This window comes from Malaya genurostris, chromosome 1, assembly GCF_030247185.1.
Source record: "Malaya genurostris strain Urasoe2022 chromosome 1, Malgen_1.1, whole genome shotgun sequence".
NCBI classification, from domain to species: Eukaryota; Metazoa; Arthropoda; class Insecta; order Diptera; family Culicidae; genus Malaya; species Malaya genurostris.
In genome coordinates, this window is record NC_080570.1 from 120,735,459 (window position 1) to 120,763,306 (window position 27,848).

Below are 27,848 nucleotides of genomic sequence, written 5' to 3' on the forward strand. Positions count from 1 at the left end.
ATTTGATTTGATTAATCGATTTACATGTTTTTGCTTATCTTTCTAATAGTTGAAGATTTTCTTTGAAAAAAAAACATAATTCCCATTTGTACCACAGAAATTAAGTAATCGTTTGGACCTCACAAATCTAATTTAATTTTGAATGGTAAATTATACAACGAAAGAGAGTGAACAAAAAAGTTCAACCCTAGGGAAACAAACCGTGTCTGTCTGTCTGTTTGTCTGTACGCCTGTCACCCGACCCCGGATCAATTTAACCGACCGACCGAGGATCGTCATAATTACTTGCTACTTTCTTCCAACCTTCCTCTCTCCTCTCTCTCTCCCCCAAGGAACGGAAGCACCTCGAAACCCCGTCTTCGTCGTCGCAGCCGCCATCGTCGATTGTGTGGTGCAATTAATCATTCCGGTTTTCCGCCGAGTATGGGGTCTAGCTATTTCTATTTTCGGTATAATAACTGTTCGAAAACTGCTTGCCGGTCGCCGTCGCAGAACACCAAATTGTCCCCTGGAGAAGCACACGAAAACTAACCGTGGTGGCACAAGAATCGGGAAAGTTTGACCAAAGTGATCGTTTCGTGATTTGTTCACTTTGGGTGTTCTTAATTTTTTTCTTAGCCCAGCGGCTGCTCCAGACTGGAGTGGCGACTCCCGGTCCGGTTAGTGACTATTATGTTACAACAGCGGAAATAAGTCAAATGAACTTATTGGAATGTAATATTACATGCCCCTACTACGGCTTCCGAGTCCGTGTTCTTTTCCATGTTTTCAACCTGCTACCCATATTTGTTCCGAATAACACAATTGCTAACGACACCACCCCCTCCTCCCTCAGCCCACTCCCAGTCTAGCGACCATCCGCTAGGGCTAGTAATTCCGACCTGGCATAACATGCTCCACTAATGTGCGCCATGTGACCGCGGCAACCCGTTGTTCCCGTGGTTGTTGCGAGGATCGATATTTGTCCGCTTTACTGCCTGCCTGCCGGTAGGAAGTAGTTTACTTTCAAACCCATTCGTAATTCGATATTGGTTTCAACAGGATTGCCGCATTCGTTTCTACATAAAACCATAGAAATATTGACCTCAATTCGTTGCCAAGATGATGACTTGATTGGCGCTTCAGCTGCGCCCAATAGTTATTGTCGTGGAAAAAAATTATGCTATTATATTGTAACATAAAAACTTCCCAAGGCAGCGTGATTTAATGACGGTCATTTCTTTTTTTTTTTGGTCGGGTCGTAAAATCACACACTGCGCACATCCCAAAAACCCTCGTTGCATTTCCATTGTCGTTCCCTGGTTTTCGGTGTGTCCTTAAAGGGTCTTGGAGAGGTTTCCACCTGCTGGTTCATTAAAGAGGATCGCAATGATCACCTACATATGTAGACACTTTCAAATGCTGTGTCGATTTAATGTCTTTTATCGGCACCTTCTGTCGGCATCATTCGCCCCTTCGAGAACTACCTCAAGCTTGAAAAAAAGGAAGGAAAAAAAAACGCTCACTATAACATGATTTCTACTCGTCAAAACCCGTGGTTGGACGAAAGCATTAGCAAACACCTGTCGCTGAGGGCAGCATGGAAGGAAGAAGGTATATCCTTTTCTCACTGCTGCAGGTGAATCACCACATGCTTTATCGGGTTTAGGTTTAGAAACAGGTTAAGATTGATGATAATGTGTACTGTTTACCAACATTTCAAATGTTGACATCGGTTCGAAGAAGCGTTTCAAAACATTTGTTCCGAGTGGCACCCGTTCCAGTTTTCATGTGTTGTGTGGTATTTTTTTGTAGTTTTTCCATTGTACAAGACTGATTGAAGATTTGCGCTAAAGGATTGAAGGCAAGCTTTTGTGGTTTTTGTTGGTTCTTATAAAACTAGCTTCGTTCGCTTTTTCGTGTACCCCTCCTCTTTTTTGCACCAGACTTGCCAAAATATTTAGCTATCGAGCTCTATTCCTAAGAGACCAGAAAAAAGGAAAGTCTTGGAATTACAATCCTTTTTTGGAATTTGCCTTTTCTATTTCAACAGACTTCGCAGCCGATTCATAGCGAACCGAACAACATTGCATGGCCAGTATTACGATCCTACTGATACTAAGAATTTTTCCAGATCGAGGCTCGAACATGCGACCGAAATACAGGGTTAAAAGGTCTTGGCATTTCATTCCTTTTGGGGAATTTGGCCTTTCTGATTCAACAGCGCCCTAGGCATTGAGCCATCAACCCGGGCCAGAAAACCATAGTAGAACCTTCAATTTGAGTATAAATTTGCGAAAATTTGCTTAGTCGAAATCGAAACGAGTTCCTTTTTTGATTTTTATACTATTACTAGGCGGTACTTTCGGAACCAAAAACTGGCAATTGTTACAGCTAAAATCAATTCGTTTGACCAGCAACTAATACAACCTACAAATTGAAACAAATTTGAGTGAAATTTAGAAGTATATTTTCTTGTTTTTGCAATATCACTCTAAATGACAGGTTGCACTTTCATACACACTTAACCCAGAATTATTTTTTGCCCGGGTTGGCAGTTCAATGCATACGGCGCTGTTGAAACAGAAAGGCCAAATTCCCCAAAAGGAATGAAATGCCAAGACTTTGACATCCTAACCCTGTATTTCTGGAACCGGAAGCCGGATCCGGACAAAACTCAATACCTAATTCATTTCATTTTTCATTTGAATCTATGTTTGTTCAGTCGTTTCTGAGAAACTGGAGTGATTTCCAGTTTAAAGTATGCAATCATTTTTATCGGTAATTCCGAAACCTAGAACGAAAATCTGGTATACCCAAAATCAATGTATTTGGTCATCAATTTACCAAACCTGTTTGAAGAATTGAAGAATTATACGGTTATATGAAAGTGCCATGAATAGGAACACGCTCCTGAGAATTAAATTTTTATACTTATGAGCCTGTAATTCTGGAAGCCGTATCCAGAAGAAATTCAATAGTGTTCTATAGGATTGTAATACCTTTCATTTTTTGAGAAAATCGTGTGAACCTTTGTTTTTTGCACATTTCACCCCGTTACTCCGGAACCGGAAATCGGGATAGGATGTAATTCAATAGCAGGCTCTGGGACTATAAGGCCTATCATTTGAATCTGAGTTGAAGAAAATCGGCTATGCGATCTCTAAAAAAATCGAGGGTTTTTGCGTATTTTTCCCGTTACTCTTAAATCGGGAGTACAATCTGGGTCAAATTCAAAAGCAGACTATCGGAGGCCTTTCATTTGAATATAAGTTTGAGTTGCCTAAAATGATGAAAAAAAAGTTTGTCCGTTTTCAATAGACAGCTTTGATCATTTTTGGAAAACAAAATATGTTTTTCTTTAAGTTTACATGTCCAGAAAATATTTCAAAAGCTGTTCTGCTAATTCCGAAACGAGGGTTATGTTGAACGGATTGTTAGCATAACAGTTCAAACTGACGAAACGTAAATAACAGTAAATACGGTTATGTACCCTACCTCATGATGTTAGAACTTTTTCCAGCGATTATTATACAGTCATTAAAACAACAAAATAGAGATCGATAAATTAAAACACACATGAATTTCACGTATTCAACGAACTGAGTCGAATGGTATATGACTCTCGCCTTTCCGGGCCTCGGTTTTCACAGTGATTCCATAGCCTTTTTATAATAGAAAGGTAAAAACCCAAATTGTGTCCTACACTGAAAAAAAATCGATTTCCAAAATTTTATGTCGAGTTATAAAAAATACACCAATTTTTGATTTTGATGATATTTTATCCCAAGAACAAAAATTATACTCCCTAACAATCGTTCAATCATTGCAAGATGAGCATTTTTAAGAAAAAAATAAGATTCTTTTTCCCAGTGTCTTTTTATAGAAAACTAAACTAAACAGAGAATCATAATCATAAAAAAATCCAATGAAACTTAATTCGAACGAGAAAAAGTTTCCTTTAGAAACATATTCTCACAATATGTGGACGATGGAGGGGAGAACATAATCAAAAAAGCGTTATTTTTGTCAAAACACCAAAAATTTTAAAAGCAAATTTTTAGTGTAAGACTCGATTTTGATGTTTGTAGTAGATTATTTGAAAGTTTGACTGATTTTATGAACATAACTCGTACAACACTTTGTTGTAGAATTTGTCATGAATCCGGGTTATTTCACCAAAAGCCGTTTCGCCGAATGCCAATTCGACGAAAGAATTATTTCACCGAAAGTCATTTCACCCAAAGCCATTCCGCCGAAAGGGTCATTTCGCCGAATTCTTCATCGGTCTTAATATCGTGATTGGAATTGACTGTTCCGACGACGGGTCGGCGACTTTGTGCCGCTGAGCCATCTTGGCTTTGGTTATGTGGGTGCGCCACATAAATTATCCAAGAGGTATAAAAACAAATAAATATTTTTGATAAATAAACAGAATATGCATTTTGCTAATAAATTATGTTATGTTTTCGTAATTACCGTTTACCGTTACCGTTCGTTTTCATTGTGCTATTAGGATTACCATTTCCATGTTAGGGTGGATCATAAAAACTTTTTTTAAAATCATAATTTCATAACCGAACTGACTTTTTAAATTTTTGGATATGTTGAGTAAAATTCGAAAAATTTCTTTTCGATATTTTATTTTAAACTTTTAACGAAACCCAGGTGATTTACGTTAATGTGACACATATCTTCTGATAGCTTGAATAGTTGCAACTGTTATATTTTTAGTTAGTTTGAAGAATTCAAGTTTTTAATGAAAAATAATCATTGAAAAGAAAAAGATTTGTACAAAACAAATACAATAAATTATTATAATAACCTTTTTTCTAGAAGTAGCCTTTTCGAGATATTTAGATATGAAATTAAAAAAACCTGTTTTAATCCACCTAGTGGTGTAATGATGCCTTTCTCATATCAATCATACTTTCATATATAAGACTGTGGTATTTTTCAAAATAATTTTCTTCGATTCCTAGAAGAATAACCGAAATCGGTTTGTTTGACCGTCTACTGATAAAAACTATCAATTGGAAAAGATTTAAGATTTTTAAGGTTTTCCCCCATTTTCAGTGGTGGCATACATTTTTTAACCCACTTTACCCTATATTTCCGGATCCGGATTCCGGATCCGCATGAAATTCAGGAATTACGTATTGGATCACAGGACCTTCAAGTTTATGAAAATCGGTAGCGCCATCTATGAGAAAAGTTAGAACACATATTTTATTTTTTTTTGCACATTTTACCCCACAACTCCTGAACCGGAAGTCGGATCCAAATAATATTCAGGAATTTTGTATGGGACCTCAAGACCTTTCATTTGAATCTAAGTTTGTGAAAATCGTTTCAGGCATCTCTGAGAGAAGTTAGTGCACTTATTTTCACAATTTTTTGCACATTTTACCCCATAAATTCGGAACCGGAAGTCGGATCCAAATAATATTCAGGAATTTTGTATGGGACCACAAGACCTTTCATTTGAACCTAAGTTTGTGAAAATCGGTTCAGCCATATCCGAGAAAAGTTAGTGCAAAAAAAAAACGTTACATACACACATACGCACATACATACACACACATACACACACAGACATTTTGCGTACTCGACGAACTGAGTCGAATGGTATATGACACTCGGACTTTCGGGCCTCGGTTCAAAAGTCGGTTTTCACAGTGATTGCATAGCCTTTCTATATGAGAAAGGTAAAAAGCATTGTTTCGGTTACGCTACTTATACCATTATATCTCCGGAACCAAAACTGACAGCCATTTAACCTTTTAACTTAATCGATGATCTAATAAAAGCTTTCGAATGAGCCTAAGCTTGTTAAATTCGGTTTAGCCATCTCCGAGAAAATTGAAAAATGTTTGTAATAGACATTTTCCGATCTCGTCGAGCTGAGTCGAATCACGGAGCACTAGGGGTTACCGAGGCTCCGATCGAAAGTCAAAGTTTTCAGCAGTTCAGTTTGAGAAAGGCAAAAAGATTCATTCCCCCTTTTTCAAAACTCAGTCTTGAGTCAGATTCGGCTATGCATTCGTGAGAAATAAATGGTTTGTCATATTGAAGACGTGTGCAAAGATTCATTCAAATCAAATCTTATCTTGTATGTAATGTCTGATGACCTGATACACATTTCGGGAATTGGAACTTCAGTTTTAAAACACGCTTTACCATGCGTTTTTGGCCGTTTTTTTTGCGGTAGTATTGTTTTCATGACACGAGTCTTTTGTTTCGGTGCGTCGTTCTAATCGTTCTAGATTTTCAATCGCACGTAACTTATCGCAACGCAAAAGTTTCGTTGTACATTATTGTGGTCTCTTTTGTGTTTTTTTTTTTATTTAATTTTAGATGTAAAAATAATCATTAAACCTAAATGTCCCCGTTTTGCCCCCCATTCCTCTACCTAATTGATCGTTTGGAATTTGTTTCTTCTGTTAAAGAATCAGAAAATGATCAAGAATATTATTGAAAATTAAAAAAAAATAATATTCATTTCTGATTTCTAGCATACATTGTTTATTCGAACCGTCACCAAAAGAAAGACATTATTAAATTTTGTAAATTCGCGCTAGTGTGCAATATGTCACGTAAAAGAATTATATATGACTAACTGAAGCTACTGAATCGTTCGCAAAATAATAATATTTCCGTTAAAGTTTGAACTTTGATAAGGAACAGCACATTCTAAAGGGAATGTTTATAAAATGGATAATTTTCCCCTTTAGAGTTATTTGTTATCTTTACGGGTTTTGCTCAATACTAAAGTAGAATCGTTCTGAAGCTTGCATAAACAAGATTTTTCCAAAGTCGATTGAGGCATCTTCGATCTCAGAAGAAAAAAAAATAGATTATCTTCCAGATCTTCACAGTTCAGTCATAATTATAAGCCATCCTAGTTTCGCCTTAATTAGGGCGAACCGGACAACAACTATCTTAGCCTTGCGTCTTCAAGGACCTCACCGAAGAACTCCCACGAGATCCCAGCATCCGCTGAGAAAGTTGCCAATTATCTAGCAATCGATGAAGGAAGTTTCTTTTCTTAATTTTTTTTCTCAAAAAAAAACATCTTTTAGATAAGCCTTGCATGCGCGTTTATGGTTCAGCTTTCGCCCTACCCGAAGAGTACCACGAAGAGGATCCATCAGCAATCTGCCATGCGGATGATTTATTTCGAGTACCACCTACCTGACTTACGGATCAGGCGGGAAGGCACATTAATTATCCTTAATGCAGTCGTGAGTAGTTTCTTTTTTTATTTTTTTTTTGCACACGAACCTCAAGCTGCGCCACCAGCAGCAGCAACAAGCAGAGGAAACGGCTGTCTGTAAGTGCGGGAAACAACCATCCTACTTTCGAGACGAACCGAGGCACTGCGCAACAGGTCCCGACGGATGACGCCACCGGTCGGCATTCAGCACTGCTCGATCCAGGATAATAAGTCAAAAGCTTTATTTATGACCCTAAACACATGGTGTTCACTTGACGGACGGCCTCGGTGTATTTCCGATTATTTTTCAACCTGCCGAATAGGTGATTCGGTGATAATTTTTTTTCCACTGTTGCGCAGGACAAGCTACCGGTTGTCTTATCTTTATGGCTTTATTGGGTGCAGAATTGCGGGCGTGGTAGAGGTCGTAAATTTCCTATTTAACATTTTGTCTACGTTATGTGTGGGAAAAGCCTGTTGGGCTAGGCCCATTGCAGGGTGTATCATCTGTCATTCTCGTGAATATGTCCCATTTATTTTATAATTACTCGAGAAAAAGGACAATTAAAACTGTACCAGTCACGTTTTTTTTCTTTTCGTTTTTGCTGTATTGAAGAGTACCTACAGTAGGACTCCCTGCTGAATAAATTGTTGCTAGAAAATTTGATTTATAATGGGCTCTGAATTCACTAATTTGAATTGAAAAAAGTGGGAAAATGGATGAAATTGAATCTTGTGAATTTTATTTTAATGTAGGTTCAAATAGCTTGCCAAATAACATTTTTTTATTTTGATTTTTTAAAAGTAAATTGTTCAAATCCAAACCAAAAACCATTCGAATCCGGTTCCAATGCGACTCCGATTGTCGGCAACATCGCCGCAGCCGAAGTACAATAGTTTTCGGTTGTCATCCGGTATTTATAGCCCACCGTGTAGCAATCCAAACAACACAAACTCACTGGGAACGAATCGGACATTGGCGTGTTTTATCAGATTGCATTGACTTGGTTCCATCTCTCGGTGAGTTGTTCTCTGAGCTGATCCCCCGACATGACCAGACATACGAAACCGAACGATTCTGGCTTCGCGAATAGAAGAAGCTTTATCGTTGTGGTCGGCTAAATTTAGCCATGTGAATTGCATTTCGATGCGTTTGCGACGGTTTTGTTGCAAACATGAAAGTGCAGCAATGCAAATAAAAACAAACAGCATTAGACAATTTGCTGCATGGAAGGGTTGTCTAAATTGTAGGAATTTGGAAATGTAGCTTTAATTTCGTTTTCGTCTATTTTGAGACAATCTGTTAATTTTTTTTCTCACGAACTCTGAATTTCTTTTGTGATTTGCCACAACTACTAATTTGTTTTGTTTGTTTTCACTTTCCATTTCAGATCGGAGGACTTGCATTCCAAAGGACACACTGCATTTAAACGGTTGGTAAACATTTTTGAGTAGATTTGTTTATTTCAGTCGCTTGGTGAAAAGTTTTGTGACGAAAAAAAAAAGATAAATTAAAGTCTGTGATGTGAAAGTCTTTCACGTAGGAAAAACAATACAAGAAGCAATTTTAACCCGCTTGTTCTGACTACTGGCTTATCATGTCACTCAGTTGAAGTATAGCCGTTTGAATAGAATTCCTCTCAAAAAAGCCAAGTTTGGAATTGTTGTTTAGAAAGTTCCACCTATTCTGTAGTAAAAACCGAATTTTAAATAATTATCTTTTGAACAAAATTCAAAGAATTCTTTTTTCAAAGAATCCTGATAAAAACGGTTAATTGGATTTTTAATCTAAGGAAAGTGTCATAAATTCAGTTGAATAAAACTTTAGACATCTAAACGGCTCGAGAGATTTTGTAAGTCCACGATTCGTTTATTTTATCCTTATTCTACCCGTTCAAAGTTAAGCTATTTTTCCAAATACTTCAATTTGATACTTTCATTCTATGACTTTGAATCTGTGACTCTTGGACCTGACTGACTGTAAGACTCTTTGACTCATTGACACTTTTACTCTTACTCTTTTACTCTTTTACTCTTACTCTTTTACTCTTTTACTCTTTTACTCTTTTACTCTTTTACTCTTTTACACTTTTACTCTTTTACTCTTTTACTCTTTTACTCTTTTACTCTTTTACTCTTTTACTCTTTTACTCTTTTACTCTTTTACTCTTTTACTCTTTTACTCTTTTACTCTTTTACTCTTTTACTCTTTTACTCTTTTACTCTTTTACTCTTTTACTCTTTTACTCTTTTACTCTTTTACTCTTTTACTCTTTTACTCTTTTACTCTTTTACTCTTTTACTCTTTTACTCTTTTACTCTTTTACTCTTTTACTCTTACTCTTACTCTTTTACTCTTTTACTCTTTTACTCTTTTACTCTTTTACTCTTTTACTCTTTTACTCTTTTACTCTTTTACTCTTTTACTCTTTTACTCTTTTACTCTTTTACTCTTTTACTCTTTTACTCTTTTACTCTTTTACTCTTTTACTCTTTTACTCTTTTACTCTTTTACTCTTTTACTCTTTTACTCTTTTACTCTTTTACTCTTTTACTCTTTTACTCTTTTACTCTTTTACTCTTTTACTCTTTTACTCTTTTACTCTTTTACTCTTTTACTCTTTTACTCTTTTACTCTTTTACTCTTTTACTCTTTTACTCTTTTACTCTTTTACTCTTTTACTCTTTTACTCTTTTACTCTTTTACTCTTTTACTCTTTTACTCTTTTACTCTTTTACTCTTTTACTCTTTTACTCTTTTACTCTTTTACTCTTTTACTCTTTTACTCTTTTACTCTTTTACTCTTTTACTCTTTTACTCTTTTACTCTTTTACTCTTTTACTCTTTTACTCTTTTACTCTTTTACTCTTTTACTCTTTCACTCTTTTACTCTTTTACTCTTTTACTCTTTTACTCTTTTACTCTTTTACTCTTTTACTCTTTTACTCTTTTACTCTTTTACTCTTTTACTCTTTTACTCTTTTACTCTTTTACTCTTTTACTCTTTTACTCTTTTACTCTTTTACTCTTTTACTCTTTTACTCTTTTACTCTTTTACTCTTTTACTCTTTTACTCTTTTACTCTTTTACTCTTTTACTCTTTTACTCTTTTACTCTTTTACTCTTTTACTCTTTTACTCTTTTACTCTTTTACTCTTTTACTCTTTTACTCTTTTACTCTTTTACTCTTTTACTCTTTTACTCTTTTACTCTTTTACTCTTTTACTCTTTTACTCTTTTACTCTTTTACTCTTTTACTCTTTTACTCTTTTACTCTTTTACTCTTTTACTCTTTTATTCTCGAACTCTTGAACTCTTGAACTCTTGAACTATTGAAATCTTGGACTCTTGGACTCTTGGACTCTTGGACTCTTGGACTCTTGGACTCTTGGACTCTTGGACTCTTGGACTCTTGGACTCTTTTACTCTTTTACTTTTTTACTCTTGAACTCTTGGACTCTTTGACTCTTTGACTTTTTGAATCTTTGACTCTTTGAACTTCTTACTCTTTGACTCTGGTCCTTGACTCTTTATATTCCTTTCTCATTTCTCTTAACTCTTAACTCTTTACGTCTCTTGTTATTCGTCATTCGTTATTCATTATCTCTATCTCTACACTTTCTGTGAACTTTAACGAAGTATGCTTTTATTTTACCTTTTTCAACTCTTAAGTGTTTTGAATCTCAAATTAAACTACTCGAGAAACCTACCAGTTCAATATGAACAGATGAGCAAATGTAAAATTTTACTCTTCTTGAGATTAACAATTTGTACTATATCTTTCCTGATCTGATCCTAAGTTGTATAAGTAGTTCAATCTGATTTGCTATACTCCCTTGGATCGAAGGCAAAAAATGAAACAAAAAAACGGTTTCCCACTTTCCAGAGTTGTCGAGTTTATGCACGGAAAAATAAATTGAAATGTTTATAAAAGGCTTATTTCATAGTAGTTGTTAGGGTCGGGTGGCTTTGGTAAGAAAAAAGTCAATAAAAGTCAATCAATGAATCTCTGGAATTTCGTAAAAAAGGTTTCGATATATGAGTTTTTCACTTACTCTACTGTCATGTTACAATAAACCTCTGCGATTAGACAGATTAGAATTGCTTTTGTGGAGATCTTAATTCTTTCTCTTTTACGTCAGTAGTTCAATTAGATCCGTTAAACACAGCAGAATCGACAACATAAAATATCGAATTTGAATTTTCAACACTTGGGACAAAGCATGATTAACTAATGCTTGGAAATATATGTAGTTTGAATTAATTGAAAACATTAATAAGGCTTAAAGGTTAGTGAGAGTAACGTCAATGAGCATTCTCTGGAATACAATCTGCTGGTAGCCAAAACAACATGAACGAGAATAAGAAGTATGCAAACCACTTGACATTCGATTTTGTAGAGAAGGTTACGATTGCAGAGTTTTCCTATCAATAAAACTCCGAGGATAAACAGACTTGAAATGAATCAACACAGTTAATTTGGTTCCCATAGTTTTATTATCATCTGCTTGGATCAAAAAAGGTCTTTGTTTCAATTTTCGATTCTTCAGTACGCATAGCAGCTCAAATTAGTAATTTAATTGTGAAACTTTACAGTTCAACATGAACCACAAAGCAAATGTGAAACTTTATTTTACTTCAGTGTTACAGTTTTGATAATGTCGATTTCGATCTGAAGCAAAAAAAAATACTAAGTTGCACTAGTAGTTCAATTTGACACACAGGAAAATCGACAACAATAGTTTAGAAATATAATTGAAAGTACCAAAAAAGGCTTTTGATAACATTTGTTGGCGTTTATTCGTAGACGAATTAACGAGATAAACTTCAATAAGCATTCTCTGGAATACGGCATTCTTTGGTAGTCGAAACAACATGAACAATGAGTGTTTAAACTGCTCGATCGATTTCGTCAAGAAGGTTTCATGTGTGGAATTTTCACTTGCTCTATTGTCATGTAACAATAAAACTCCGAGGATAGACAGATTTGGTAAGAAATCATCAACGTTTGAAAATCTGTATCTTCAAGAATATTAGTTGAACACTTTTTAGTGTAAGTCGTAATATAAAAGCACTCCGAATATGGAACCGACTTGCTAGAACCGAAACTCGTTAATCAAGGCTGTATCAGCTGAATAAAGCATTTAAACAAATATATATTCTCTCAAGTAAAATTCAACAAAAATGTTGAGTTTCACTTAAATGATTCGCAGCACCGTCAGCAAAATTTTCACAGCTGACCTCCAGCGAACAAATCAATACAACAAAGCACTCGTGACGGGAAAGCAAAAACGCTTTCTTTCCCCTTTTTTTCGGAAGGACGAAGCCGTTCCGAAAGCGGATAGCCCGGTCCCGTGGGTTTGCGCTCAGTGCCCAAAACAGTGCCTGGTTCGCCAACATTATGACAGCTGCAGAGCTGCAGTTGTCGTACGTGTAGAAGGACGACTTAACCAACCGACGCATCTCGTTAGGAAATCCTGAAGATGCATTTTTCATCACGTCCTTTCGCGTCCCACACTTGGAACTAACCCGGTCCATTTGTAGTCCGTCGTCTCGCAGTTCATCTTAGTTTATCAGCTTTTTATTTTCTCACACCCCCACCGCGCAGAGAATCAACCGAAATGGGAATTCACCCACGAAGACGATGCTGCTGCTGCTGCTGCTGCTGCACTACATTTGTTACTTATCGTACACCCGTTGTTTAGTTGACAGTGACAAATTTCGGGATTTCGGTTTGGTTCCAGTTTTTCGAGAAAAATCGGGACGGACGGCGAAGGCGGTGGAAGCGATGGGTTTTCTCGAAAAAGGTTGAAAACAAATGAGCTGGAACCGGCGCGATTTCCGTCGCTCGGTGCGGAACGAATCGCGGGTTCGGGAAAATTTTCCATCCTCCGAAGCCCGGATAAATAAAACAATCGAAACTGTCAACAGAGCTGCTGAATGTTTGATGTCTGGTATGGCAGTCCGAAGCCGGATAAAACTGAGTCAATATTTGGTCGATTTATCGTATCAGTTTCTGGATTTTTTTTTGTTGCTACAGATGCTCTTTTTTCTTCTTCTTTCTCTAGGGACATGCAATAAGTTTCATCTATGCCAATAGAGAATTTTTTGCTTCCTTGTTTGAATTGCTTTCTGTGGATGTATTTTTTCAGTGGTTGTTTGAATTTATACCTTGGTGTTCAAAATAAACAACATTTGTTTGTTAATGAACGAACATATGTTTCCTGGTATAATTTCTTTCATTGAACTGTGGTGTTGAATATTAACCTATCTGTTTGTTATCGATCGATAGAAGTGCTGAATCAAATGAACTTCATGGAAATAAAATTGATCTGAGTGTCATTTTGAAATCAGTCCCCTTAAATTTTCGTTTCGGAAATTTATGTAATCGATGAAAAATCAGGCTTGAGGGAAAATTTTCTTCAAAAAGTATATCTTCAGGATTCAATATCATGTATTACGAGTCATTGTCGAATAGTAAAAAAGGTATTGATCTAGTGCACTACCCTGAGGAACTAACTTGAAAAGTGTGCTATATACAGACGAATAAAAATACTAGATGCCGTAAAACACCTAGGAAACTCTCTAAACTAAACAATGATCGGTACTTTGAAGGGAAAAAGTTTTCCTAAAAAAAAGTTTTTTCACAAAATTTTTTTCTTGTGCAAACTGAATTCTTTATCCAGTGTATTTTCATCGATAACTAAATTAAGCTGAAAGTCACTGTCATCGGAGAATCGAATGAAACTCTTTTTTCTTTTGGGGAGATTTCACAGAATACCCTATCACTAGATGCACGATATTTGCAAAAAGTATCAGTAATGAACAAAAAAATAGTTTTTTTTGTAATACTTTTGTCTAAAAAATGCTGGACTGTAGGAAGGGAACATAATGACCTACCTTGAAACAAAATGTTATGGAATTAGAAAATGTTTTTTTTTGTTAATCGACTTTAAATTTTTAAAATCAATTTTTTTCAGTGTAGGACTCGATAAGATAATTTTTTCAGTGTAGGCCTCCATAAGAATTTGACTGATTGTGCGAAAATCTGCACAAATTAGGTGAATAAGTTTGACCGTTTTCAAAAGACAGTCAACATCAGTTGTGTAAAACAAAAGTATGCTAAATGAGTATGTATTGTGACAAATTCTACATGTTCAGAAAGTTCCATTCAAATCTGAGAGAGTGTTACCAACTGCGAGTATGATTTGCCGCGAAATTCGTCAACAAAAAAAAACTATTTTAATCCACCTAACCTTTCTCATATTACTCATATTTTTCATAAATATTTTCTAAGTAATGATTCTTCAAAAAACTTTCCATTGGATCTTGAAAAAAAATAAGAAAATTTATTTGGGCCCAGAAAAACATAACGTTTTCAATTTGTAAACAGTGTTGAGTAAAATTTAGAAAAGCCAAAGGCTTTAAATTTTCGAAATCGATTTATTCTTTGAAGCCGAATATTGCCTTAAAATTGCATCAAACGTTGAGATCTGGTGTCATCTCGTATTTTCTTTTGTAATATCGACTCTGGGACTCGATCTAGACGTTTCATTCGACGACATTCGTCATAAAAAAAATCCTGAATTGTCCAGTAGCAAGCTGATTTTCGTACGTTACTAGTAGTTTACCTAAGTGAAAGCACAACGTATGAATGAATAGGCTTGGTTGTGTGCTCATTTTTTTTATTTCAGCAGTAAAAAATTCAACTTCGTGACGCAGTACAGTGGGTATTATCTCCGAAATGATTGTGTTGTTTGAATTTCATTCAATTTCAGTCCGATGTATGTCTCCATCTTCTTCTTAAAACTACAGGTCACCAGTCGCGTATTCAGAGGCGGAAGCGGGGGCGGGGGTGTACCTTTTTTAAGACTAAAAATGCATTTATTTCAAAATAAGAATTTGAAGATTAATCATAATATAGTCCATCGCCAGTTACTACTTTTTTCCACCTCTCAAGCAAATTTCAAACTCCATCTCGAAATTTTTTTTCGTATTTTAAGGTGATCCAAGCTGAAGCCAATTTTCGATTTCGGCGAAAGAAGTAAACCGATGACCACCAGCCAGATTGTGCTGCATCTGTCGAAACAACCAGTAATCAGAAGTAGCAATGTCAGGGGAATACGACGGGTGCGACAAAATGTTCCACTTGAGCGTTTCCACATATTTTTTCACGACTTTTGCGACATGAGGCCGAGCGTTGTCATGCAGGAGAATAACTTTATCGTGTCTTTGCTTGTATTCCGGTCATTCTTCTCGTATTGCACGGTTCAAACGCATCAATTGCAGCCCATACTGATCGCCCGCATTGTAGTATTTTCTGGTTGTAGAAGTTTATAGTGCACAGTACTCTGCAACTGTTTTTTTTTCGATCTTTTTTTTTTGGTTGTCCAGAGCGAGGCCTGTCTTCAACGCTGAAATCTCTATTCTTAAAACGTCTAATTCCCTACAAGATTTATCAGATGGAACATTATCACCATAAACATCCACAAACATTTGATTCGCTTCAGCTGCACTTTTTTTTTTTTTTTTTTTTTTATTCAATAATATAATATAATATTAAGGCACACTGCTTAAGCTCTAAGATGCCAAGGGTATTTACTAATCTTAATTATCGTCTAACTTAAAACTAGAGTAGTATCATTATGTAATATAGTATCTGGCGATCGGTAGTGGCCGGTGAATTGAATTTAGGATGAGATGATTCCAGATGGCGATGGTAATTTTCTATGTTGGCCACATTCTTCGGTCCGTGAGGGTCCGCGGGAAACACCCCCAGGCTACGAAGGCCCGGCGGGTGGCCCGCATGCTGGTCATTGACTGGAGCGGTCTTCCGGTGATGGTGATGTTACGGAAGAGAATGAAAAAAAGAAGTAAATATTGTGGGAAACGGGGTAAAAAAGGGGTGTGGGAACAAAATGTTTGAAAACGACAGAGATCTAATTAGTTGCCATCGAGATGGTGAAAAAACAGGGAAAGGGGAACGAAAAAGTTAGTGACAAAAAAAAAGATCTTGTTAATTCCAATGAAGATGGTGAACAGGGACGGGGATCGAGAGAATCGGGCGGATGTTAGTGTCGAACCTGTAGGTGGAGATTATATTTTCTGAGCGAGGAATAACACATTACACTTGTATATCAATGTGTTTGAGGTACTGGTATATGAGAAGCATATATGAACTATCCCGACTCGCCAACACATCCCGAACCGGCACCTCAGGCGGTCTACCTCGGGCCCTGAGGGATTCCAGTAGCTTCGACCTGGCGTCACGATACTCTACGCACGACCACACGACATGCTCGATGTCCTGATAACCGTCGCCACAGGTGCAGAGCCCGTTCTCCACGATCCCGATACGCCGGAGATGTGCGTTGAATGTATAGTGATTTGACATGAGCCGTGACATAACGCGAATGAAATCACGACTCATGTTCATCCCCTTGAACCAAGGTTTCGTCGATACCTTAGGGATAATGGAGTGTAGCCATCGTCCCAGTTCGTCATTCGTCCATGAAGTTTGCCAACTTTCGAGAGTTTTCTGACGAGAAATACTGAAAAATTCATTGAAGCAGATTGGTCTTTCATAAATATCACCTTCCAATGCGCCCACTTTAACCAATAAGTCTGCCTTTTCATTGCCCGGAATGGAACAATGCGAAGGGACCCAGACTAACGATATTAAATAAGACCGTTCAGATAAAGTTCTCAAATGTTCCCGTATTTTCCCCAGGAAATATGGGGGATACTTTCCTGGCTTCATTGCCCGGAGAGCTTCTATTGAACTTAGACTGTCCGTGACAATGAAGTAATGGTCTTTGGGCATGGTTTCAATGATCTCGAGGGTGTACTGAATAGCAGCTAATTCTGCGACGTAAACTGAAGCCGGATCACTGAGTTTGTAAGAAGCGGTGATGTTTTGATTGAAGATGCCGAAGCCTGTGGACTCGTTGATGTTTGATCCGTCAGTGTAAAACACCTTTTCACAGTTGACTGTTCTAAATTTATTATAAAAAATATTTGGGGCCACTTGAGGGCGCACGTGATCCGGAATTCCACGAATTTCTTCTCTCATGTCAGCTGCACTTTTCTTCCAATTGAATCAGAAAACTAGAACTTCCCACAAACACAGTGAAAAACAAGTTTAAAAAAAAAACTCGAAGCAATATGAACCGAATATTAGTGACAGATGTCTAACCTCTTGAACCTATCGACATCAGCTGTTATTGATGGATCTGGTTGTTATTCATAACAGCCAGAGCCAGCTTTTGAAAACGGACCGTACTAATCTGTACTTTCAACATTATGAAAACTCTTTTCTATTAATTACTCTTTACTATTATTTCAATTAGTAAATGACAATTAAATTAAACAACTTTTTAACGACATTCTAATAAAAAAATCATGAACATGTTCTGAAATTTTGGATTTTTTTTGACGCACCTACGCACCTGCGGGTCACAATGTCAACAACATTAGCAAAATCTAGCTTGGCTCATTCACGTGAAATGCTTCGAGCATGCTTGAAGATGGCATTCCAAAAAATTCAACCGTTTAAGCTATATTTTTCGAAAAGTTTGATTCATTCAACATCAACTCCTAGACTAAATGACTTAATATGTAAAACGTTTTTTTTTTAATTTGAAGCAGTTGAAAAGTTACACGCGCTTGAAAACGTACTGTTATACGGTTCGTGCTGAGCCCACTTAGATTTCGAACGCATTTTTCTCAAAACACAATATTTTAAAACTGCTGCCATGATATCTCGAAAACTATTTGAGGGAATCTGTTCAAATTTATGCAGCTTCTTTGGTACATGTGCCACTTCAAACTGAGCTGAAAGAATTAAGATTGCTTCATTGGTTTTTAGAACATATATTAGCCCAACAAAAAAGGGAAAAATGGATTTTATTTTGATTGCAACATTCCAAAACAATTATTTTCTTAAATTTACCACAAAAATACCACTTTTAGTTTTCTCAAAGTACCACGAATACAATGGTGTATGGTTTTATGATTTCTGCTAAACAGAACACTGGAGCATCTCTTCTTTTATTGGCATGAATTCCTGATCGATGTTTCTCCGAAAATATTGAATGTAATTACTTCGAATAATTTCTAAACATTGTTTGAATGTATTCAAAAAAGATATGAAATGTATCATTTTTTTCGTTTCAACAGTTTTTCAGAAAAAAAATCTCCAAAATAGACTTTCAAAACACCAGTCACACTAACTGACCCTCTTAACGCTACCCATCAAATCTTGTGCAACACTTGCGCCATCTTCTTCTCTGTTTCCCGAAGCTTGTCGTTTGAAATCGCTCAGAAATATTATATTGAGCGAAGCTCTGACGAATTGAACGGACGTGCCTACTTTCCCTTGAAAAAACTAGCATCGTTGGATTTGTATTCCTCCATCATCGGTTTCACGTGATGGTACGATGCCAAATTCGGCCAAACCAGAGTGTCATCTTTATGGGATCGCGCCTCTGAAGGCATTTTCCGGTATATGTTTGACCGTTGATGTCAATCGAATGTTATGTACGACTTGTTGAATTTGCCGCATGCACAGATCGCTTGCCACACCATGCGCTTTTTTTGGCAAATTGGTTGATGTTCTTCCGAAACTTCTCCGGATCATCCAGGCGAAATTTTCTGACGAAAAAAAACCTTCTGATCAATGATCTTTAATGTTGAATGCCTCATCTGGTCCATTTCGATGTATTTCGGTAGCACTAACAATTCGCGGTACAGTTTCTTGGCGCGGGATTTAAACACCATATTCAGTTTGTAGGCTCGGTCAGGTGCGAAGACACAAAGTCTGTCGCTCGTTGTTTGTCTTCTGCTGGAATGTACCAAACGGAAGAATTGATTTTTGTTTTTGGACACGTGTTTAATCTTTCTTGAATTCACTAATTTGCATTTAATCGCTTTTCTTCCGCTCTAGCTTGCCGGGTCTTCTTGAACCTTGAATTTTATCACACGAGACACGGTCGAATTGTGGAATCTCAACTGTTTCTCCACTTTTTTGCCGAAGCTATTTTTGTTTGTTAGCCATCTCGATTATTAGACAAATTTGTCACATGAGAACACTGCACTCTAAACCGGTTTCACCCAAAGTATCAGGTGTACAACTTTGCTTCCGCCGTTTTCCGATAGGTGGCTGTACCGGCTGAGGCTGGTTAAAATACATAGATGATAATACCTTTAAAGTGAGTGTGTACAGTGCCTAATGAATTGTCATCGCCGTGACAGTTGTTCTTGTTTTCGTATTATTCACGCTCGAAAATGTCTGTTTATGTGCTCAATTCTCGCCATTTGCGGGAAGTTTTACTTTTCTGTTACAATTCGGAAAAAAATGCAACTGAAGCGCGTCGAATGCTTTCAAAAACTTACGGTGATGCTGCTCTGAGTAAAAGAACGTGTCGGGAGTGGTTTCAACGTTTTAAAAATGGTGATTTCGATGTCGAAGACAAACATGATGGTGGAAGAGAAAAAACCTTCAAAGATGAATAACAATTTACTACGAGCTCTTAAAACCGGGTGAAATCATCACAGGGGATCGCTACCGAACGCAACTGATGCGCCTTAGTCGCGCGCTAAAAGAAAAGCGGCCACAGTATCAAGAGCGACATCGCAAAGTCATCCTCCAACACCACAATGCTCCGCCCCACGTCGCAGAAGTGGTCAAAAAGTACCTGGCAACGCTGAAATGGGAAGTCTTGCCCCACCCGCCGTATTCCCCAGATGTCGCCCCTTCTGACTTCCACCTATTCCGTTCGATGGCACACGGCCTGGCAGATCAACATTTTCAATCCTTCGAAGAGTTGGAAAAATGGATTGCTTCATGGATAGCGTCAAAGGAGGACTCCTTTTTTCGAGCCGGGATCCGAAAATTTCCGGAAAGATGGGAGAAAATTGTCGCTAGCGCACTTATTCGCAATAAAGCTTTAAAATTTTGAAAAAAACGGCGGAAGCAAAGTTGTACACCTAATATCATCAAAGATAAAAATCTCTGCAATAAAAACTTATAATGCATGTTCACAACAAAATCTGGACAGTTTAAATTTGGAGTAAATCAAATTTTCTGTTAGTTCAATCCATGCGCGTACTCAAAAAATGTTTTCAGGGGGTGTTTCAGAGCATGTTGATCAATTTGATTTTTTATTTATATAATTACTTGAACAATTTTTTGGGTCTAAAGTCGTTTGTTGTAAATTATTTATTTTTTAATTGACTTAAATACTTAAAAAGAGGAGTTTTCATAAAATATTTGTCTAAAATTTCCCCTAAAACATCCCCATGCGTTTTTTTATTCATTCAATTGTGCATTATTAGTCATCTTAAAACTGATTACAGCTGCTTGATTAGTCTGCATGAAGAAACTACGAACTTTTGAGTTTACTCTGGCCATTACGGCATGTGTATACTTCTCTGCAACCGATTTAGCTGCTTTTGTCCAAGATTTTCGAATTTTTTCTGCAGTTGTAGCTTGTTGTTTGTATTGAGACAGTTCACGAGAGCCAAATACCGCTCGATAGGTCACAACTGCGGGCAGTTATGTGGATTCATCTCTTTCGGTACAACATGAACTCCATTCGCTTTATACCATTCCAAAACATTTTTGGTGTAGTGACATGATGCCAATTCAGGTCAGAACAGCGAGGGAACGTCATGACTGTGTAGAAAACGTTTCAATCTCTTCTTTAGGCATTCTTCGCGGTACATTCCATTCTTTATCGTTCCGGCAGTGGTGAAGCTTTGTCTTGTTCGACCACAGCTGCATATTGCCTACCAAACCAAATATTTTATTTGGAAAACCTGGCCTTTTTTCTCGTTCTGAAATGCTCCTCTGCGCCGTTCTGTTGTATGGCAGTATAAAAAGGAATTCCGGGAAGCTGCTTAAATTCTTCCAGCACATAAGTTTCATCGTCCATTATCACGCGATATAGATACAGGATTGGTATTCGAGATTGAATCAGTTGTAAATTTAGAACGGAAAAACCAGCCGGCTCATATGAGCATGATCAGAAGAAAGAATTGAATTCTATTTCACCTTCTACTTGTCGAACACTAAATTCGAGTCCCTAAGTATGGTTGCTACACTTGCAAGTCTGTGTAGAGTCAAAGCATGAATTAACCGCAGAATGGCATTTTTTGCAACATCCAATGAAAACGGTCCCTGTGGTGCTATTGGTGGCACTCTCAAACGAATGACAAAAAGAGCCAGTCTTGCTCGCGACTATGAAAATTCTATAACAACCCCCCGAGAGTTATATAACTGGGTAATTGTACAAACTGATAAAACTACACTGAGGTCTCTTTTTACGCGGGGGATACGTACCGCGTAAAAAAAACCGCGTAACTTCGGAAATCCGCGTAAAAAAACCTCCAAACTAAAGAAAAACAATTTTATCCCAAATATCTTAGAAATGCATGAAACGTCCAGATCTGATGTAATCTAAAAAAAAAAATTTTTTTGTGAAAATCGACTTTGGGACATTTTGATACTTCCAAAATCTAAAAAAAATTTTTTGATACCGAAAAAAACCGCTTAACTTTGGAAATCCACGTAAAAAAAACCGCGCAACTTCGGAAATCCGTGAAAAAAAGCCGCGTAGTAAGAAATCGCATTTGAAAAAAAACCGCGTAAGAAGAGACCCCAGTGTACGAAATTAATTTTCTGCTACATATCCACTGAACAAAATGTCCGAAGAACTGTATAATAACGCCAAAGCAATACCTGGCACTCAGAAATTTCACAGTTTTGTGTCTGTTCCGGGTGACAAAGTAGAGCCGAAAAGGTATTCTGATTCAGAAGATGAACCAAAAATATTTTCTTGTCTAGAAACAATACAAAATAGGTCATTTAGGGGTTAACCTCTATGTGCTCTATTCACAAAATCCGTTTTTTATTCTTTATGTTTCGTCTTCAACTCCTCGACCTATGCACAAAATAGGTTAACCCCTAAATGACCACCACCTGAATCGGTCAGTATAAGTCGAAACCAGTTCACGTTCGGCACGACAGTTAAGACGTTGCACTTCGGTGTTCTGTGTATTGCAGAATTGGTTATGGTATTGTTTTTTTTTTTTTGCAAATCAACTTTAAATTTTCAAAAACGATTTTTTCAGTGTAGGAGTAGATCAGACTTTCTTTCAATATTTTTATTCAAAAACTTAACTAGTTTTATATAAACCACTCATGCAACACTTTTTTGTAGGATATGTCATTTTCGGGTTAAAATGTTGTTAAAAAAAGTTTGACCCTTTTCCAAAGACAGTCTAGATCATTTTTGAAAAATCAAAGTATGCAGTGTTTTTTTTTTGTCAAACTCTTCATGTATAGTAAGTTTCATTAAAATCTGAGAGGGTACTGCCAACTCTGAATATGATTTAGCGCGAAATTCGTTTACTTTGTTACACATGGATCAATAAGTCCCGAGACTAACAATGGAAACAACATTTTTTTGCCAATTTTTTTTATTCATCAACATAATCACCTTTTAGGGTGATACAATGGGTCCAACGTTTTTCCAATTTTTCAATACCATGTTTATAAAAAAATTTATCTTTCGCTTCAAAATAAGCTTCAGTTTCAGCGATGATCTCCTCATTTGAGCCAAATCTTTTTCCCTGGAGCATTTTTTAAGATCAGCAAAGAGCCAGTAGTCACTGGGGGCTAAATCTGGCAAGTATGGGGGGTGGGGAAGCAGATCAAAGCCCAATTCGTTCAAATTCGCCATTGTTTTCATAGACTTGTGGCAGGGTGCATTTTGTTCCATCGAAAGCAATCGCGGCACCCACTTGGAAAAAACCTTTTTCATGCTCAATTTTTCTTGAAGGATAGTAAATACACTTCCATATGATATCTGTGTCATCTCAGCAATCTCACGGAGCTTCACTTTACGATCTTTCATTATAATTTTTGTCACTTCACTCACATTTTCCGGTGTAACGGCTTCCACAGGTCTACCCGAGCGTTCCGCGTCATTTGTGTCGGTACGACCACGTTTAAACTCGGCGAACCACCGACAAATGGTTGCTTTTGATGGACAAGAGTCCGGATAACATTGTTCAATCCATTGTTTCGCTTGCACGGTGTTTTTACCCATTAAAATACAATGTTTTATCAAAACACGAAACTCGGTTTTTTTCATTTTTTAAACAAACTACAAAATGACTTTACTCCAACCTCGATAACTCAGCTGTTTCTGGTCGAGTCGACTTAAAATTTTGACCCGTTTCAAGCAAAAGTTAGTACTCTAGAAAGACGTGGTTACTGGTTTACTACGAGCGCCATCTCTGCTTTAGTCTCGGGACTTATTGATCCATGTGTTATATCAAAAAAATTATATTTGTGTAAAATTCAATACATAATGTTGTGGTGGTTCTTTCCTTCCCCGATCTTTCCTCAGAACTAAACAAGAAAATAAGGAAGTAATAATGCAATATTTGTTTAATGACATAAACTTCGTTCAATGGAATTCTTGATAACAAAAAATATAGTAAATATTAGACAATATCTTCTCAAAAACTGAGTTTCATTAAATTCTGAGATAATTATGACTATCGTTGGAATAATTTGAGATAAAATTACACTGAAAAAAAAATCGGGTTGGGACAAGAAAAAGTTTTTTTTTTTCAAATAACTGTTTCTCCTTAAAAATGCCCAATTTGAATTTTGGACTGTAGAATGTCACAAAATTTCATCCGAATCAAAAAAAAGGTTTTTTTTTTCGCAAATCGACTTTAAATTTTCAAATCGATTTTTTTAGTGTAGGATTCAATTAGAATTTTTTCCAATATATTTTAATCAAAAACTTAACTAATTTTGCAAAAACCACTCATGCAACACTTTTTTGTAGGATATGTCATTTTTGGGCTAAAATGTTGGTAAAAAAAAGTTTGGTCCTTTTCCAAAGACAGTCTAGATCATTTTTGAAAAATCAAAGTATGCAGTGTTGTTGTTTTTTGGGCCAATTATCTGAAATCAAAATAAATTTCTTAAATTTACTTATATTTAAGCAAAAAAACGCGATTTTACGCTAAATTTTCCACCAATTTTGAAGTGAAAAACTACCTTAATATGAAAATCGTAGGGGGGAGTCATTTTATACCAAGAAAGTATGTTCCAAATTTGAAAAGAATCGGTAGATTTTGCAAGATCGTGTTCACGGACTTCGAAAAATTGGTTTTCAGATTTCAATTTTTTTTTCTCAAAAAGTAAGCAAAAAATATTTTTAGTAACTTGCACTGAATATTTTGACAATATTCTTGAAATGTTAAACTACAAGAAATTGTAAAAACAAGATTTTCCAAACATATTCATCCCTTACCCTTTATTTTCTTAGAAGTGCTAATTTTGTGACGCTTGATAGAAAACATAATCACCTATTTTGGGACAAAATTTAGAGTTTTTTTTTGCAAATTTTTCTTTAAAATTTTCAAAATCGATTTTTTCAATATAGAACTCGATGAAAAAATTATATTGTAAAGTTCAATCGTTCTAAACCTTTTTGTAGTATTTTTCATTTTTCGACAATGGTTATTTGAAAAAATAACAAACAAAATTTGCCCCATTTCGGAAGGCAGTCTAGATCAATTCTGAAAAACAAAGTAAGCAAAGTGACTTTATATGGCAAAGTCTGCATGTCGGAAAAAATCCATTTTAATCTGATGGGCCGTTGCCAACATTTGTTAGAGTTGGTGCTAAATGTTCATATGTAAGAAGAACATGGCTTGAATTAAAAAAAAATCTTCCATGTATTTTTGAGGTTTATGCGCTTCTCTTATCAACTGCTTACAAAATATAAAAAAACCTAGTGGTGTTGTAACAAAATTGACATCATACCGTATTCCATTGAATTCGTAATGGAAATTACAATACCTTGAACACTATAATGAACTTTGTCTACTCGTATGACTTGTCTAAACTTTGGTGTCGAATTTTTAAGTAAGTGCAGTACTTTTCCAAACCTCAAAATGATCAATCCGATTACGTTACACGAAACTATAATATGAGCGTAGAATGTACTACTAAAAGTCAATAACTCTTATGAGCTCGTTGAGAGCTATTTTCCAAAACATTCGATCTTGGTAAGAAGAGCCATTTCCTATGAAAATATGTCATATCCTACTGCAATAGATTCTGGATCGAAACTCATTTATTTGCTACTTATTTATTTATTTGGAGCAGAGAAAAACCCTCTGGAATTGATACTCTCTCTCTCCAGCAGGCATAAAACCTCCTCATCTTGTGCACCAACAGATTAATCAAATCCAAATGATACATAACCGTAACGGTATATGTGAAAATATAATGTGTAAAGGCAATATGTTTTCAGTTTTGTTCCTTTCGGCAACTGTCAAGCCTCTACTGAAATATAGCAAATCGAGATGTTGTATTCAATTAACTCACCTGAAAATACGGGATCTTAAAATCTCCAAATGAGCGATCCACTAGAAAAAGCATCGTAAAAACTGCAAATAATGTTGCTTTGATATAGAAAGTAACAACTTTCCTTTCACATATTTGCAACATGAATAAAAAATCCACCGATACGATTATTCTACGTTTGCCTCAAATGCTTCATTATACTCCAGAGCGTTAAAAAAAATCCCCGATAACCACTAAGCACATACTAATGCCGCATAATGACAGCAAACAATCGCTAATTGGCATTTCAATCGCACTTGAGACTGAATTAAGGCCGACTTTGGCAAACTATACGGCTATTCATAGATAATGCTTATTTAGGGCTGGTGTGCGATCTGAAAGCTGAACTCTGATTGATTTACAACAGATGAGCTTTCAGATTGCAGATATAGAGCTATAAGCAATGTTGGTTCACATCAAAGGCTATTTTAATGCCATTATTCTAGTGCTTACTGGTTACCTGGGATGGATTGTCTTGACCCCGGTAACCAATAAGCACATACTAATGCCGCATAATGACAGCAAATATTCGCTAATTGGCATTTCAATCGCACTTGAGACTGAATTAAGGCCGACTTTGGCAAAATATACGGCTATTCATAGATAATGCTTATTAATGACTGGTGTGCATTCCGAAAGCTGAATTCAGATTGATTTACAACAGATGAGCTTTCAGATTGCAAATATAGAGCTATAAGCATTGTTGGTGCCCATGAAAGATTATTTTAATGCCATTATTAGTGCTTACTGGTTATCTGGGGAATCACAATTCAAAAAAGTTGCAACTTATCGTTGATTCGGATACTAAACCGAACATGTACGTGGCAGAACTCATAAGCCAGCTCTCCCCAACGATTGCAAGAGAGAAGAAGTGCGAGAGAATTAACTATTGCGCTCCGCCGATCGGGTGTTGCTTAATTCATTCGGGTAACTCTATGTCTATGTCGAGTAAAAATAGATACGATTATTCCTATCGACTTGCTTTCGACTGTGCATTAGCAGTTCAAATCGAAATGCCATTCCCTCTTACTAGCTCAACATAAACCGTTAAACAAACGCAGAGTTTACTCTATTTAAGTAATGCTTCAAGGATATTGCACCTCTGTGCAACATTATTTAAGTGTTACGGTTGCCTCGATTGGTTGCTTTTAGTTGAGATAACAGGTCGTTTCTTCAATTATAACATCATACTTGAACACGATTTACTTTTTGCTTGATACAGTTATAACAAGGAAACGTTCTGCGATCAGACAGAGCGTGTATGAAACTCGTCGTGGGCGACATAAATAAGGGACAATGTTGTGGCGGTTTGAATATCGTGACATGCGATAATCCGCGGTCATCCGTAGAATGGAAACTCGAATCATCTTCGTTCCGCACTGTAATAATATTTCAGGAAATTCACCCAACCGAATCCGATTCGTTGAAACTCAGCTGAACGTGAAAACGAACTCTTATCGTGAGATTTATATCTCAATCTATCAAACTTTCCAGATGTTTTTCAGCCGAAGATATCAGCAGAGGATACCTGATACGGAACGAAACTCGTCAAACCAACGTGTAACTTGTAATGATATGCAGCCATAAATCTAACCTCATTTTGAACATCAATTCCATATTCAATGACCATTCGTGGAACAAGTGAACGTCGTAATCCATTGATTCTGAAAGGCGCGCTGGGGAGGTGGTCAGAATCAACAAGAACCCCCCGCCATCGTTCGCATCTATCCGGCAGACCTTGAAATCGTGAAAACATGGCGGCAAACGTCAAACTGTCTGGAGCAGGCCATCGAGCCGTAGGAGAACGCGTGCCGTGCGTACAGAATAAAAGGGGGTCGCTCGTGTTGCAACAATGTTTAACCGTTTGCAACAAGATTTGAGCACCCGACACCGGAGGCAGACGAAGGGGGACCAAAGGTTTTAAGGGTGTCTAAGCTCACGCGCATTTGGAACGATCTACCGAACAGCCTCAAGGAGGTCAACTGCAACTGTTGTGATTAATGTTGTTAGTGCATAACATTGTGGCCCTTATTACCGTTCTCACTCCACTTTCACATTCACTTCACTTACATGTCACTTCACTTGATTTTACCTATTACCAGTATCACGCATAGTGAAGTGATCACTGTGGTGGAAAAAACTAATTTTTTCAACAAAATGTTGGTGGCGTGATGTTCATAATGACGTCCAGTTCATTCAAGTAATTACTTTTGTCA

At 36.7% G+C, this 27,848-nt stretch overlaps 1 protein-coding gene across 4 annotated transcripts in view; it reads left to right on the forward strand.

Annotated features, from left to right (window-relative positions):
- The window catches only part of LOC131425649 (uncharacterized), a 276,172-nt gene that overhangs the window by 127,759 nt on the left and 120,565 nt on the right, over positions 1 to 27,848 (forward strand). For all 4 annotated transcript variants that reach the window (XM_058587704.1, XM_058587705.1, XM_058587703.1 and 1 more), the window contains exon 3: positions 8,587 to 8,628. The gene's annotated coding sequence lies outside the window, so the exon portion shown is untranslated. The remainder of the gene's footprint in view (positions 1 to 8,586; positions 8,629 to 27,848) is intronic.